This window comes from Podarcis melisellensis (assembly GCF_964234715.1).
Source record: "Podarcis melisellensis genome assembly, chromosome: 3".
Classification (NCBI taxonomy): Eukaryota; Metazoa; Chordata; class Lepidosauria; order Squamata; family Lacertidae; genus Podarcis; species Podarcis melisellensis.
In genome coordinates, this window is record NC_138530.1 from 115,251,801 (window position 1) to 115,267,490 (window position 15,690).

The window sequence follows — 15,690 nt, forward strand, 5'->3', positions numbered from 1 at the left end:
TCTGCTGTATTCTGTTATTATATGGACTGTGAGCTATCTTGAAAGAACCCTTGCTCTGAAAAGCATTTAAAATAAAAATCTCTAAAATAAATACATTTGTGGAAATGTATTGTGTGTGTTCAAAAGCTTCTCCTTTCTCTTTTAAACAAAAACCCTGCAGTATTACGACAGTGAATGCTGTCTTAAACATACTATTTGGACTAATTGGTATGATATGTTTAATTTGGTAAATGGAAACTTAATAAAAATTATTTTAAACACACTATTAAGTAGCTGTTTATATAAACAAATAGCAACAGGCATTACATTAAAGAAAACAAGCCACCTAGGACAAAGTCACATTAGTGTTATGTCAGCCTCACGGCCCAATGGCATACCATGTGCTCTGGAGTGTCCTTACCTATTTTAAATATTAAAGCCTTCTTACACATTATTCATGCTGGAACTTTTCTATTGTTGACCTGGAAGCATCCATTTCACTTTCACATGCCTCTAAATTAGAGATTAGTTTTGTCATATTAAAAAAGTTAGTCATAATTTGGTTGTTACACCTACACTATGGCAATATTTATTACATTCCCCATACTCCCAACTTTGGTCACAAACTAAGGTTTTAGGACAAACAATACAGTATAAATAACGCCTGATCTCTCACAGCACGTTCACATGTGAATTCTTTCTGCCACAGTAACTAAATATTTGTGTTTCTCTCTCTCTCTCTCTGTATGTGTGTGTGTGATAGATAGAAATAGCATGTTAAAAAAAAATCAGGATGGTGAGAAAAAAAGAACCTAGACCAGCTTTTCAAAACCCCAACAATGAATTATTGTTGTCAACAAAATTGTAAAGTGTACTTCACAGGAAATTTGATCGTTAGACAGCCATGTTGTTCTCTACCAAGAGAGACAAACTATTTCCCTTTGTTTACAGTGGCGAGAAATATTAAAATGTCATGTTTTAGGACACGTAGAAACTTAAATCAAAATCTTAAGGAGCAAGGAGCAATGAACTGATGTAAGATATAAATGTCATTTAATGGACTGGAGGAAGATATAAAAGCCATTCAAACCTACCAATTGTTGTACTTTAAAAACAACACTACCCTGAAAACTGGAACACCCAGAGTCATTACAGTTTTATAATATTCCATTGTGTTCTTCAGGGCTCATTATCACAAAAGCCAATAAGCAGCCCCATATTGAAATGAAGTTCTTCAAGTCACAACATAAAACGGGGCTAATACACAACGAACTAGGAGTCTCAAAAGTGCCAACAATATCCTTGTGGTTTCTTTCCCCTAACTCTGAAGAGGAACGGAGGAGGGGGAGAGAAATGGTCCCTCACTGAGGGGAAAAGGAAAGTGTTTCCTTATCTTACCTCCTCTTTCTCCCAACACCTTCTCTCACATTTTTAACTTTGAAGAGCGGGCGTGTGTGTAAACAAGTGTTTAAATACCTTACCTCTACTTTCTTAGCCCACACAGCCCCGCGTGTTTTCCCCAAGCCACACGCTCAATAGGGGACACAATCCCCACAGAGGAGTTACCCCGCAGACGCTTCCTTCTCATGGCGGGCGGCCCCTTTATTTTAATGGGAGACCCCCGGGCCCCCGTTTCGTAGGACGGGAGGGGCCCCGTTTCCATGGAGAAGCCTGCCTGGTAAATAAGGGGGGGGGTTAAGAAGAGAAGCGAGGCGGAAAGAGGCCGCTTCCCGCCCTCAGAAAGTGCGGGGTGGTCGGTGGCGGACGCCGCCGGGCTGGGAGGCTCCGCCTTACCTTTCCGGCTGCCGAGCCCCGGAGTGACCCGAGGGCGGCGGCGGCGGCATTTCTTACCTCAGGCCTCCTGGAGGGGCAGCTGGGCCGGGCATGGCCAGGCCAGACGGGGCTCGGAGGGTTACTCGGGGCCTCCCGCGGCAACCGCCATCAGGGCGAATCCATCTGGAACTCCCCCCCCCCGCCTCCTTCACTCCAGAGATGCCCCCCCCTCCGACAAGAAGCGGCTTGGTCCAGCCCAACTCGCACTTAGTCCATTGTCTCCCGGCATGCAGCGCGACAGAAACGTCCCCAGGTTCTTCGCCCGGCGTCCGATTGCTGCTGCTGCTGCTGCTACCGCCGCCGCCACGGTCAGAACCGCCACATCCTCTTTCTCGCGTCACTTCCGGCGGCGGTTAGGGCCTCCGCCCGACGCGCTCTTCTCGACGCCTTTCCGGTATACAGTTCAAAGTCCAACGCTTTTGCCGTCAGGCGGTCAAAGGGCGCTCTGGTCTCGCCCGGGTCAGTGGCGGCTTTCCATTGTTGTTGTTGTTTTGTTTTGTCCCCCCCCCCCAATTTTTTTTAATTAATTTTTCAATTTATAACAAAAAAGACATCAAAAACAGACAAACAAGCATTTATCCTTGCTATAATGATTCCACTTTTGTTAACATTGTTAAGTGACTTCCTCAGTTTTCCAAAAGCAATTTCACATAAAATTTACTTAGTCAAATTACCTCTTTCTTTCTTTTCATTTAAACATTAACATAGTATTTTACAACATCTTATAAAAGTTTTGCTCCTTTCCTTTGATCGCTATACTGCTTGGATCGTCATACTGTATTTCTTTTTGCTATGATTGCCATACTTAAAGAATAGGAAAGCACAACATGATATTGCAGAGAATCACTTAAAGCTGGGTGCTGGTACCCTACACTGCCTCAGTTCTTTAAGTTTGGCATATTATATACAGAAGCAGAACTTTTGTTACACTTTATTTTATTTATTACATTTTTAGGCCAACTTTTCCTCAAGGGAGCTCAAGGCAGTACATATGGTTCTCCCCATTTTATCCTCGCAACAAGCCTGTGAAGTAGGTTAGGCTGAGAGATGGTAACTGACCCAAAGTCACCCAGGGAGATTCATGGCCAAGCAGAGATTCTCCCAGATCATAGACCACAGACTGCAAACCTAAGAACACTAGTGAGTAAGCCCTGCTGAACACAGGGAGGTTTTCTTCAGCGTATACATGCATAAAGGTAAAGGTACCCCTGACAGTTAAGTCCAGTCACGAACGACTCTGGGGTTGCGGCGCTCATCTTGCTTTACAGGCCGAGAGAGCTGGCGTTTGTCCGCAGACAGTTTCCGGGTCATGTGGCCAGCATGACTAAGCCGCTTCTGGCGCAATGGAACACCAAAACCAGAGCAGTGCACGGAAACGCCATTTACTTTTCCGCGGGAGCGGTACCTGTTTATCTACTTGCACTGCGTGCTTTTGAACTGCTAGGTTGGCAGGAGCTTGGACCAAACAACGGGAGCTAACCCGGTCGCGGGGCCTCGAACCGCTGACCTTCTGATTGGCAAGTCCAAACGGCACAGTGGTTTAAACCACAGCGCCACCTGCGTCCCTTATACATGCATAGGTAAAGGTAAAGGTACCCCTGCCCGTACGGGCCAGTCTTGACAGACTCTCGGGTTGTGCGCCCATCTCACTTAAGAGGCCAGGGGCCAGCGCTGTCCAGAGACACTTCCGGGTCACATGGCCAGCGTGACATCGCTGCTCTGGCGAGCCAGAGCCGCACACGGAAACGCCGTTTACCTTCCCGCCAGAGCGGTCCCTATTTATCTACTTGCACCCGGAGGTGCTTTCGAACTGCTAGGTTGGCAGGCGCTGGGACCGAGCAGCGGGAGCGCACCCCGCTGCAGGGATTCGAACTGCCGACCTTTCGATCGGCAAGTCCTAGGCGCTGAGGCTTTAACCCACAGCGCCACCTGCGTCCCTATACATGCATAGCATTGCACTATTACTCATTTAGTTTTATCTGGTTTTATACTGTATTTTAACATTGTTCCTACTCAACCATGGAATCTCATGGTGAAGAGTGGGCAGGAAATCTCCTTATTATTATAATTTGTATAGTGTTACAATTATTCTGACTGTATTATCTGACCCCTGAGCCAAGGAGATAAGTAACTATACACCCTTTTGAAGACATTCCCTGTATAGGGAAATTTTTTTTTATGTTCAATATTTTCTTATGTTTTTATGTATGTTGGAAGCTGCCCAGAGTGACTGGGGCAACCCAGACAGATAGGTGGGATATTCTTCTTCTTCTTCTTCTTCTTCTTCTTCTTCTTCTTCTTCTTCTTCTATACTTCTTCTTCTTCTTCTTCTTCTTCTTCAACAGGACACCCCTATTTTCATTGGAGAAATGTTGGAAGATATGTATTTAAAGTTTATTGATGGAGCAGGTCTGGTAAAACTGTAATATTCTGGGATGAGCAAAGCTTCAAAGGATTTTGAAACTGGATTTTACCACATCAAATCCTCATGCATGGGCATAGACAGGGGGCAGATTCCCCCGCCAATCAAGTATTGTAAATAAATAAAAATACTTAACTGACTGACCAATTGCGTCACAATATGCATCTGTCCCAAAATCTGCAGGGCCCCCCCCAAATAAATCCTGGCTACACCCATGTCCCCGCCCTATGCACAGCGCACCTCACTGACTTCTTAAGATTTCAGAAGAGATTCACCTTGTTTTCTTAGCCTTGAAGAAGACACACACACAAAACCGAACACACACATTGGAGTTGTTGGCTTCTGTACAACTTGAACTAATAAGGGGGGAAATGACAGTATCAACATGTGAAACCTTCCCCCTTAATTGTATTCCTATGTTCAAAAAGGCTCCCTTTGCTTAATTTCTTGAAAGCTGCACAGCTGTTAAAGGGCAGAAATAACTCAATTTAGAATGGAAACAGCATTTCAGCAGCTTGATAATGTTATAGATTTAGTGAGGGGGGCCCCTAAACCATAGAAATTAATAAATGCTAGGATTTTGGTTATTTGTGATAAGAAGGGAGAATGCAAATTGTAAAGGAATTCCTGGGCTAGCTTATGCAAAACAACCTGGCTGAGCTATGGCTGTCTAAAGAACAACTGAGGGACATTAACAATACAAGAGAAGTCTGCCCTGTCTTCCATTCTCCAAAGAGACACAGACCCTGTGTGGGTGCCTGGGACCCTGTGGGCTCTTGCCATCGCTTGGCAGAGAAGGGCTGCTCCGGCTGCAAGTAGGCCCGCTAGGGCCTGCTGCAGCCTCCTGAAGGCCCCACCGTGGTTGCAGGTAGACTCTATGAGATCCGCCCTGCCTGCAGGTGGGCCTGCCAGGGCCCATCACAGCCTCCTAAAGGCCCGCTGCAGCCCGCTGACTCAAACAGAACCCAAAACACTTACGTCTCAGCTTTCTGCCCAAAAAACCCCAACATTTTGGTAGATGCATTCACAAGGGCAGAAATAAGCCTGATTTCCTAGTGGTTGTTACTGCACACAGCCACTAGATGGAAGCCAAAGGCTATGATTCTGTCTAATAGGTGATACTTTGTCCAGACTTTTTCATAGCGCACAGCTCCCTAGAATACAGGGGGCATGGTGGGCTTCCCTGTGCTGATGAGCGCACTTAATATTAATAGGCTTCTACACCTCACCATTCCATGGAAAAGGTTTCCCCATAATTGTATTTTGATGTCAGAAGAGGCTTAACCTGTTGAATTTCTGCCTATAAAATATGATAGAGGCGGGACAAGTGCATTACTGTATAGGAAAGGAGAAAGCAGTGGTTCATATTGCCTGGGGTATTTCTAACGCTGTTCAGGACCTACCTTCACATGCATTTGGCCACCGAAGAGGAAAATGAGAAACACTGAGTAATCCTATGTAGTTTTTGTTGTTGTTTAGTCATGTCTGACTCTTCGTGACCCCATGGACCAGAGCACGCCAGGCACTCCTGTCTTCCACTGCCTCCCGCAGTGCTCTCAATCTTTCCCAACATCAGGGTCTTTTCCAGGGAGTCTTCTCTTCTCATGAGGTGGCCTAAGTATTGGAGCCTCAGCTTCACGATCTGTCCTTCCAGTGAGCACTCAGGGCTGATTTCCTTCAGAATGGAGAGGTTTGATCTTCTTGCATACATGGAACTCTCAAGAGTCTCCTCCAGCACCATAATTCAAAAGCATCAATTCTTCGGCGATCAGCCTTCTTTATGGTCCAGCTCTCACTTCCATACATCACTACTGGGAAAACCATAGCTTTAACTATACAGACCTTTGTCGGCAAGGTGATTTCTATGCTTTTTAAGATGTAGTTTTACTCAGACCCAAATCCCACCAAGTTAAATGAACCCACCACTCCAGACCACACTGCCAGGTGCACATACACAGAGCATGGAGGGTTCACAGAGCCCGCATGCCAGCTTGGCCCTGGTTACTGGAGTAAGCAGGGCTGCACCTCACCCCTGCCTGCCCATGCCCTTGCATATGCTAAGGTTCTGGAATTTTCCCCAAGGTTTGATAGTGACCACTTTCCAATCTCACTGCAGTTAAATAACTTTTCCCAAGAACTCCATGCTGAGGCTCATCATCAAATTGATATAGCACCAGAAGGCAGAACCTATTGTAGAACTAAATGAAATGCACAGAAAAACCAGTCAGTAACTGATTTATTGCCATCCTATTGCTGTCAATATCTTCAATTTGCGGTGTAAGCTGAAATTCCAGATATACTCCTAGAGAACTACAACAAACTTACCCAGGAGCTACTTCAGATTCTATCTAATAATGGCAGTACTGAATCAAGACTCAACGAGATCTACGCCAAACCATGGTTTGATAAAGACCGTGTAACAGCAAAGCAAAAAACAAAAGCAAAAAACCACCAACCTTTACTGCTACCTACCCGTCTTATCTGTTGTCTTTGTCCATGGAGTTTTCTTGGCAGGGATACTGGAGTGGCTTGCCGGTTCCTCCTCCAGGTGGATCACGTTTGGTCAAAACTCTCCACTATGACCTGTTCATCTTGGGTGCCCTGCTCGGCATAGTTCATAGCTTCTCTGAGTTCTTCAAGCCCCTTCGCCACGGCAAGGCAGTGATCCATGAAGGGGTCTGAAAGGAGTACGACAAGGCTGTATTTTGTCTCCCTGCTTATTTAACAGAATTCATCATGCGAAAGGCTGGGCTGGATGAATCCCTAGCCGGAATTAAGATTGCCGGAAGAAATATCAACAACCTCAGATATGCAGATGACACAACCTTGATAGCAGAAAGTGAGGAGGAATTAAAGAACCTTTTAATGAGGGTGAAAGAGGAGAGCGCAAAATATGGTCTGAAGCTCAACATCAAAAAAACGAAGATCATGGCCACTGGTCCCATCACCTCCTGGCAAATAGAAGGGGAAGAAATGGAGGTAGTGAGAGATTTTACTTTCTTGGGCTCAATGATCACTGCAGATGGTGACAGCAGCCACGAAATTAAAAGACGCCTGCTTCTTGGGAGAAGGGCAATGACAGGCCTAGACAGCATCTTGAGAAGTAGAGACATCACCTTGCCAACAAAGGTTCGTATAGTTAAAGCTATGGTTTTCCCAGTAGTGATGTATGGAAGTGAGAGTTGGACCATAAAGAAGGCTGATCGCCAAAGAATTGATGCTTTTGAATTATGGTGCTGGAGGAGACTCTTGAGAGTCCCATGGACTGCAAGAAGATCAAACCTCTCCATACTGAAGGAAATCAACCCTGAGTGCTCACTGGAAGGACAGATTGTGAAGCTGAGGCTCCAGTACTTTGGCCACCTCATGAGAAGAGAAGACTCCCTGGAGAAGACCCTGATGTTGAGAAAGATGGAGGGCACAAGGAGAAGGGGGCGACAGAGGACAAGATGGTTGGATAGTGTTTTCGAGGCTACCAGCATGAGTTTGACCAAACTGCGGGAGGCAGTAGAGGACAGAGGTGCCTGGCGTTCTCTGGTCCATGGGGTCACGAAGAGTCGGACACGACTAAACGACTAAACAACAACAACAACACCCGTCTTATCTAACTAGCACATCAATAGCAGCTGCTTCTGAGCTTCTACCCAAAAAGAGGCAGTATAAAAAAGCCACTGGAATATAAAAAGATAGAAACCAGGAAGAAAAAAAATGATGTCTTATCCCAGCTTTTGGCACGTAGTCTCGGGGATACAAGACAGCAGTCCAAAGCGGGTGGAATTTCTCATTACTTCAGCCAACTGGGAAATGTATTTCCATGAATTATATTCAGCTACTAACTCTGAGAAAGAAGATCCTGGCCACCTTATAGACCATCTTCCAACATGGCCGCCCATATCTGTGTCCAAAATCAAAATAGGCTTGTAGCCACAACTAAGGCCCCAGGGGAGGACTTAATCCCACCAGAAGCTATTAAAAACAATCTATGATTGACATAGACGAGCCCCCTCGGATTGAGGGCTGGCAGTCATAGTTCCCCTTTTTAAAAAAGGGTCAAAGAACGGCTAATTATAGACCAATCAGTCTACTTAATACCATCAGCAAGCTCTATGCAAGACATTTACACAGGAAATTCTTGGATTGGTTGGAGCAAGAGAACATTCTAGCAGATGAACAAGCTGGTTTTAGGGAAAGGCGATCCACTATTGAGCGATGCTTCATCTTACATCATTTGATTGGGAAATATTCCTGTTGTAAAACAACTTCCCTATATGCCTCCTTCATAGACTTAAGAGCCGCTTTTGACTCCACTACCTCTCTTTTCCTTATCTTCTTTTCTCCCTCATCACTATTTCTCCTCATCCTGTCCCCAAGGAGGATTCTCAGCCACATGTCCCCTATAGCTTCGGCATTTAGCAAGAGCCACCAAAAAGGCCTCAAAGGCCTCATGCAACATGTGGGCCACGTGTTGGGCCACCCTGGCTTAAGGATGTTAGCCAGCTCGCTGCCCATCTTGTTTTGATCTGTGTACACCTATGAGTTGAATGCATCGTCTTCCTCAAACATCGCTTTAGGCAGGAAGGGGACCAGTACCACTGTAGTGTTCCAAATGAATTGTTGCTATTATTTTTATATAGTAGTCTTAGACATGTGTTGCCTAATACTGTTCTGTACAGAGATTGAAGAGCTTGCTTTGAAAGAAGTTTGAAACTTTGATCCCAGTTTTTGTAAAGTCCAAGCCTATGTGACTGAAGGCAGGATCTGGGGGCAGGAGTGGAGCGGGGAGGCCTGCCACTCAGTTTAACTAGCAATATAAGGGCTGGTTAAGGATCACAGAGGGCAGTACTCGCCAGGGAAACCATGCATGTCCATAGGACGATATGTTTCCCTATTAACAGGGCACCAGTGGTGCACATAGAGACCTATAAGCTCGGCTAACTAGCCAGGCTAGAGGCCTTCTGTCTATTGTTTCTTTGTAGTGCCTTATCTTGTGAAACCACATTCCAAAGGTGATCTCCTGTCTCCACACTCTAAGAGCGGTCTTTGTTCTTATTGTACCGTCCATGGTCGGCCTTGCTCTATCTCTCAGATACACATTCTTGGTGTTAAGTGGTGGGTGAACATATCAGACTGAGGCATCTGATCAAGGCCTGTATTTTAAAATGAGCTTAAAGATTTGCAAATGTTTCATGCCAGGCAGAAAACCAGCTGGCTAAGTACTTTTTTTCCAGTTGTTTATCTTTCTGCTCTCCTGGATAAGGGCCCCCCTGATTTATAGCAGTAGCAGGAGACAGGTTTCTCAAAGTTGTAAAAGGGAAATACAGGCTGGGAGCAAAGGTTACACTGACCCTACATATTACAGAATACAATCAAGCTGCAAAAACACTAATTAAGAGTTGGTAAATAGTAAGATTTATTGTTTAACAGAAAATAATACCATGAGCCATCTGTTTTAGCCATTTGTTTTGGAATGCAGGGGCAACAGGGGCAAAAGGTGATCTGGTAATTAAGGTGCCTTGTCGAGGCAAATGTAAGATATATGGCTACCTGTCTGCCATTTATGGATAGAAGGAAATATAGCTCTTTGTCTCCCATAAAAGGTAATAGGAAATGGGTGTATCTTTTATGATTGGTTCTAGCAAACAGCCAATAGGAATTTCAACCAGGCTGATTGGACAGAGGCAGCCAAAGGAGGAGCAAGGGGGCTGGGTTGAGGAAATACAGTGGTGCCTCGCAAGACGAAATTAATCCGTTCCGTGAGGCTTTTCGTATAGCGGTTTTTTCGTCTTGCGAAGCAAGCCCATTGACAGCCTAGCGGATTAGCGCTACAGCTGTCAAGCGGCTTCCAGCGATCAGCTGTTAAGCGGCTTATCAGCGGAACAGCTGATAAGCGGCTTAGTGGCTTAAGAAAAGGGCGGAAAAAGCAGAAAAAACCCGCGGGGGGATGCAAGATTTTTTTCGTCTTGCGAAGCAACCCCATAGGGGAATTCGTTTTACGAAGCGCCTCCAAAACGGAAAACCCTTTCGTCTAGCGGGTTTTTCGTCTTGCGAGGTGTTCGTCTTGCGGGGCACCACTGTATAAGTGCTGGCCATCAGGGCTGGAGGATATGGGCAGAGCTTTGGTAACCATATACCACTGTGCCTATCATTTATTTGTCTGACAAATAAATCATTATTTTAATTTCTCTATTGCTGCGTTGAATATTTCATTCCGGCTAAGCGTTAACCACAAGCAGGGTGCTACAAGACAACACAGTGATTCTTCAGACAGCTCTGAAGAATTCACAGGCCAGAACAGAACTGAACTGAAGGATTCAGCCAACCTGCTTATATAGAGCTCAACTACAAAGCAACAGTAACAACTTTCTGTAACTATCCAATCACTGAACATCACTTTCAATTCCTTATTTGCATATGCAGACCTGAGTGAAAACTATCTACAGTATCCCCCTGCTGGCCCAGCGTGAGAACTTCAGTACATAACACTTGGAGGCCCTGATCCTTCAGACATACCCATATATAGAATGAAATGCAAAGAGATCACGTGCAACAAGGCGCTGCTTAGAGAGAGTTCTTTGTTGGTTTGCTCAATGTATACTCATTAAGGAAGGACCATAAATGGTAAGCTAATGGGGCGATGTAGCCTAGGATAGGAGAAGTTGCCTCAGTTTATGCATATGCATTGACTCAGGAGAGAACAGAAATGTGTATTAAGGCGTGTGCCCCTTTTTATGGGTCGGGCGCAGACTTTGGAGTTTATTCCTCTGTGCCTATTTTGCTGGCTTGCAAAATAAAGCCCTTTGTTTTCCTCATTTGCCGTGTGAGTTTTTCTTTCAGCCCCAAATGTTTATTTTTGCAACACCAGCCCACCAATGAGGCAGGGTGAGGCAGCTGCCTCGGGTGGCACCTGAGAAAAGCAGCACTGAAGGGGAAGAGGAAGCTGTTGCCCTACTGCTGCTTTACATGACGGGGTCACTATCGCTGCTCTGCAAAGGGGAGGTGGCAGCAGGTTCTCTTCCAGATGCTGCCCCTCTCTGAGTGGCTTTGGTGAATAGGCTTACTGGTCTACTCACCAAGCGCCCCGAAGACAGCAAGATACTGCCCTGCTGCTTCCGCCACTTTACACAGCAGTTATGACAAGCCTGCCGTGTAGAGCTGCAACGGGACAGCAGTTTCCTCTTCTGCCTTGCCTCCTCCTCCTTCCTTGCCTGCCCGTTCCCTCACTCACTTGCCTTCCCTACCCTTCCCAATTCCTTTCCCCTTGGAATTTTGCCCCAGTAGCCTCCTCTGCTTGACTTCCCAGCAAAAAGTTCCTTCATCCCTGCTATTGGAACTGAAAATGAAAGACTCAGAAAGCATAGGAGCAACAAAAGACTCCTAAGCCCTCTAACCTGGGAGCAGTTAGGGAGGTCTGTGAGAGAACTTTCTCCTTTCTGGTGAAGCTGAAACAAGTATGCTTTATCAAAATTATAACAATTTAATATGGACTTGCTGTACACAATAAAGCACATGTCTTAATTTTTTAGGCGGTTGGCATCCATCTGGCTCAGGAGACAATGGAATAGTTAATATGCATGATTTGATTACAGTTTCCTTTCAACAGGCTGCTTTGAATATTATTTTCCCATTATTTTATTGTAATGATATTATTAAGACACAAAGCATATTAAAACAACATCAATAGCTCCACCAAGTATTTGAGATACTTCACCTCAGCTAATCAACACAAATCTGTCTAGGAAGCCTGCTTCATGAGATAACCATATCATTTCCAGTAGCTTATAAAAGAAATTGATTTTTTCAAATTACATTTTCATAAACAAGAGAAATTCTTTAGTGGCCATAGGATACCTACTATGTCTGACACATGTTGAAAGGAAAGGCTTTAAAAGCTGAGATTAAAGGTGGAGTTGCAGAGAATAGGGATGGCAAGGATCAGCAAATTCTGCAAGGCCTAAAGCTCTACTCCCTACTTACTGGAAGCCCTACTTCACTGCTGTTTTCTGAAGGCATCTTCTGAAATTAACATCAAAAATTACAAAACTCTCACTAATGTTGCTCTGTGAGATTACACAAGTACAGTTAGCCTGCAATTTATGTGCGTAGCAAAAAAACAAACTAAAAGGGGGCAGGAGTCCGTGGGAAGTGACTTTAGCAAATCCCAGCTGCCATTGAACCCAATGCGTTTTGACTCTAAATGAATGTGTGGTGTTCACCCTTGTTTGCTTGCTGTGACCTTCTGACTGACTTGCAAGCTGTCTGGCAAGCAGGTCTAAAAATGTGGGCCTGGCAAAATGGCCACCAGAACGAAAAGCTCCTAAATAGCAATAAACAGCCTGCGAAATCTTGCAGAAATTGGAGGCAACCCTCTGCTCCTGAGAGAGGTCAATTTGCAGAGAAGTTTCCGGAGTGGTACATCCTTATCCTTTGTCTCACTGCAGTGGGACACTGATTCTGAAATGCACAAACAAAAGTAATTTAATCAATAATAGCATTTGTCCATTCCACCCCACCCCTCACCACTAGCTTTTTTTTTTTTTTAAATATTTTTATTAGTTTTTACACATATTAATAACAATACAAAACAAACACAAACATCAAAAACAAACAACAAAAATCGACTTCCCCATGCCTTCCCTTCGCCACATCCTTGTTTTACCATTTTTCGAGCAACTCATTAATCAGTCTTTAGTTAAACCCCTTTTAAATTTCCTTAAAGTTTAAAATTTACAGCTGTAGTTCTTTATTTCCTACCCCTTAACATCTTATCAGTCCACGATTTTACAGTAATTTTTTAGATATGTTTTAAATTTCCTCCAGTCCTCTTCCACTGTCTCTTTCCTCTGGTCACGGATTCTGCCGGTCATCTCTGCCAGTCCCATATATTCCATCACCTTCGATTGCCATTCTTCCAGAGTAGGTAATTCTTTCATCTTCCAATACTTTGCCAACAGGATTCTTGCTGCCGTGGTTGCATACATGAAGAATGTCTTATCCTTCTTTGATACCAATTGGCCGACCATGCCCAAGAGAAAAGCCTCCGGTTTCTTTACAAATGTCCACTTAAGGACTTTCTTAATTTCATTATAGATCATTTCCCAGTAGGCCTTAATCTTTGGGCAGGTCCACCAAAGATGGTAGAAGGTACCTTCAGCCTCATTACATTTCCAACATTTATTATTGGGCAGATGGTAAATCTTTGCAAGTTTGACTGGGGTCATGTACCACCTATAGATCATTTTCATTATATTCTCTTTCAGGGCATTACATGCCGTAAATTTAACGCCGGTGGTCCATAACTGTTCCCAGTCGTCAAACATAATGTCATGACCAATGTCCTGTGCCCATTTAATCATAGCTGATTTCACTGTTTCATCCCTCACCACTAGCTTTTTAATCAACAAACATAGGGCTGATACCCATTTCCCCTCTGTTTCTCACATGACTCAGGTTTTATGTGTGGATAAATTGAGTAGCCAAGGCTGGCACTGCCTGGTCTGGATCTTTTCAGACTTAACAGACCTTACCCAACCTGGTACAGCTGCTTTGGACTGTAATAGCTGCCTGGGGATGATGGATCTGACAGTTGCAGTTGTCTCAATCTCTCGTGTTTTCTGTTCTTAAATGCAGTTCTCCACATTGCTTACAGTGATTTACAATTTAAAAAAAATCCTCATGAAACTTCAGCAATTTAATGCAAACTTCTCCTAATAAACGTCTCCTAATAAACACATTTTTAGGTGCAGTTTTGACTAATGTACACATTTTTGCAAGCAATTTTCCTCATGAATTTTTGTATGTCATTTTACCAATGTATTCATTTTTATGCACTCTTTCTCCTGATATATGCTTTTTTTTGGTAAACATTTTGGTTGGATAAGTGCTAACGTCAAAGGATGGCTGTGTTTCAGTTATCACATTGTTTCAGAAAGTGTGTATTTGATAGATTTGTCTTTAATAGCAAGTTATCTTCAACCATGTCTCCATCTGATACCTGAATGCTGACAGGTGTTGTTTATGAAGAAGATGCTCTGACAATCTATTCCAGTCATCTTGTACTTTTTCTAGAACTTGGTTCTGCAGCAAGTTTTCAAGTCTTCTTTGGCACATGTCTTCTTCCAGGTCATTTACTTCGTATCCACCCCGAGATTGAACTCCATCAAGTTACTGAAGCCTTTTTTACCTAGGGATCCATTAGCCACGCCATCCCCTGGACCTCGGAGGGAACAAAAGTACCAGGAAAGCAAAATCTTCTTTGGAGAAAAAGAGTTTATTGAGATCTGAGCACAGAGTCAAGGTCTGTACTCAGAGACAGCCTGCTAGTTAGTTCCTAGAAATACTGGCTGTAAAGCAAGACACTTCAGCAGACTTTCTTATACCCCCAGACTTCCCCAATCGGCTAGCAAATATTGCTTGCTTAACACATTTTATTGCTTGCTAAACATTCCTGTCTTTCTGCTAAGCCAAGCACTCCCTCCCACCTCCTTGTACACGTGTCTTCTTTTGCTAGCTAAGCATTCCCTTCGTATCTCTTCTTATTCTTGCATTACTAAGCAGAAGTAAAGTAGGAAACATCTTGCTAGTGGTTTTCTCGGTTAACAGCAGTTTTCTGGCTAGGCAGGAAGCGACCTTCTGACCTGTAGCTAGCATCAGCAGTTTCAAGTAGCTGGTTAGGCAGAAAACGACCTCCTGACCTGTCTGATTTAGACTTTTGCAAGCAACTGCAATTTTGGGCTGTTTTGACCATCCTAGCAGAGTGCAGGAATTTACTATGTGTAGATAATATTAATGATTAACCGTTCCCCTCTCCCTTCACTCCCTCCTCTTCTTCTGAACAACCTAATACTTAGGTTCGTTCTGGGGTATGGGCCTATACTCCCTCATCACAGCGATGACTGTGGGTCCTAGCTTCCGTGACAGGAGTCTTTGCATCATTTGCTGCAAGCATTGCAATAAGCAGGGTATACAGAAGCAGAAAAGCAATAGAAGCATTATTGGGCCTATTCTCCCCACAAATACGATACCGTTCATGCCAACAGAAATACGAGAGCATCCATACGACAAGGGCGGTACATATCACTCCTACCCACCAAACCCAATATCTCCATGGTTCCTCCCACCAATATTCAGGGGGTGTGCTCATTGTTGAAGAGCCCACTGATATTTGTGCCCGACTACCTGTTGAGCCTCAAGGATGAGAGCCCACCGGTGAGCTGATGCTCCCACTATGTGGGTCAATTTTTCTATTAGCCCTGTTGGGTGGATTGAACTCTCGTGCTGCCTCCCTAGTGACCAGAGCATATGGAAGCTGAAATCCTGGGGTGGCAATTCTTACTGGCACTTGTTTAGTAATTTCAATGCACACCTGGCTAAGGCTCCCACCCCTGCGGTACTTGCATTAAGATAGGTTCCGTCTCATCAACCGCCTGCATTAAGATTAGAACCTGGTCCGCTAGATC

At 44.4% G+C, this 15,690-nt stretch overlaps 1 protein-coding gene across 4 annotated transcripts in view; it reads right to left on the reverse strand.

The window, feature by feature from the left end:
• Positions 1–2,165, reverse strand: part of AFTPH (aftiphilin) — a 40,163-nt gene extending 37,998 nt beyond the window's left edge. The window contains exon 1 of one of the 4 annotated variants that reach the window (XM_081906146.1): positions 1,831–2,163. The gene's annotated coding sequence lies outside the window, so the exon portion shown is untranslated. Of the gene's footprint in view, positions 1–400; positions 473–1,830 lie in introns of those variants that run through there. The other 3 variants (XM_081906148.1, XM_081906147.1, XM_081906149.1) reach the window with 3 other exon arrangements.
• Between the last annotated feature and the right edge of the window lie 13,525 nt (positions 2,166–15,690).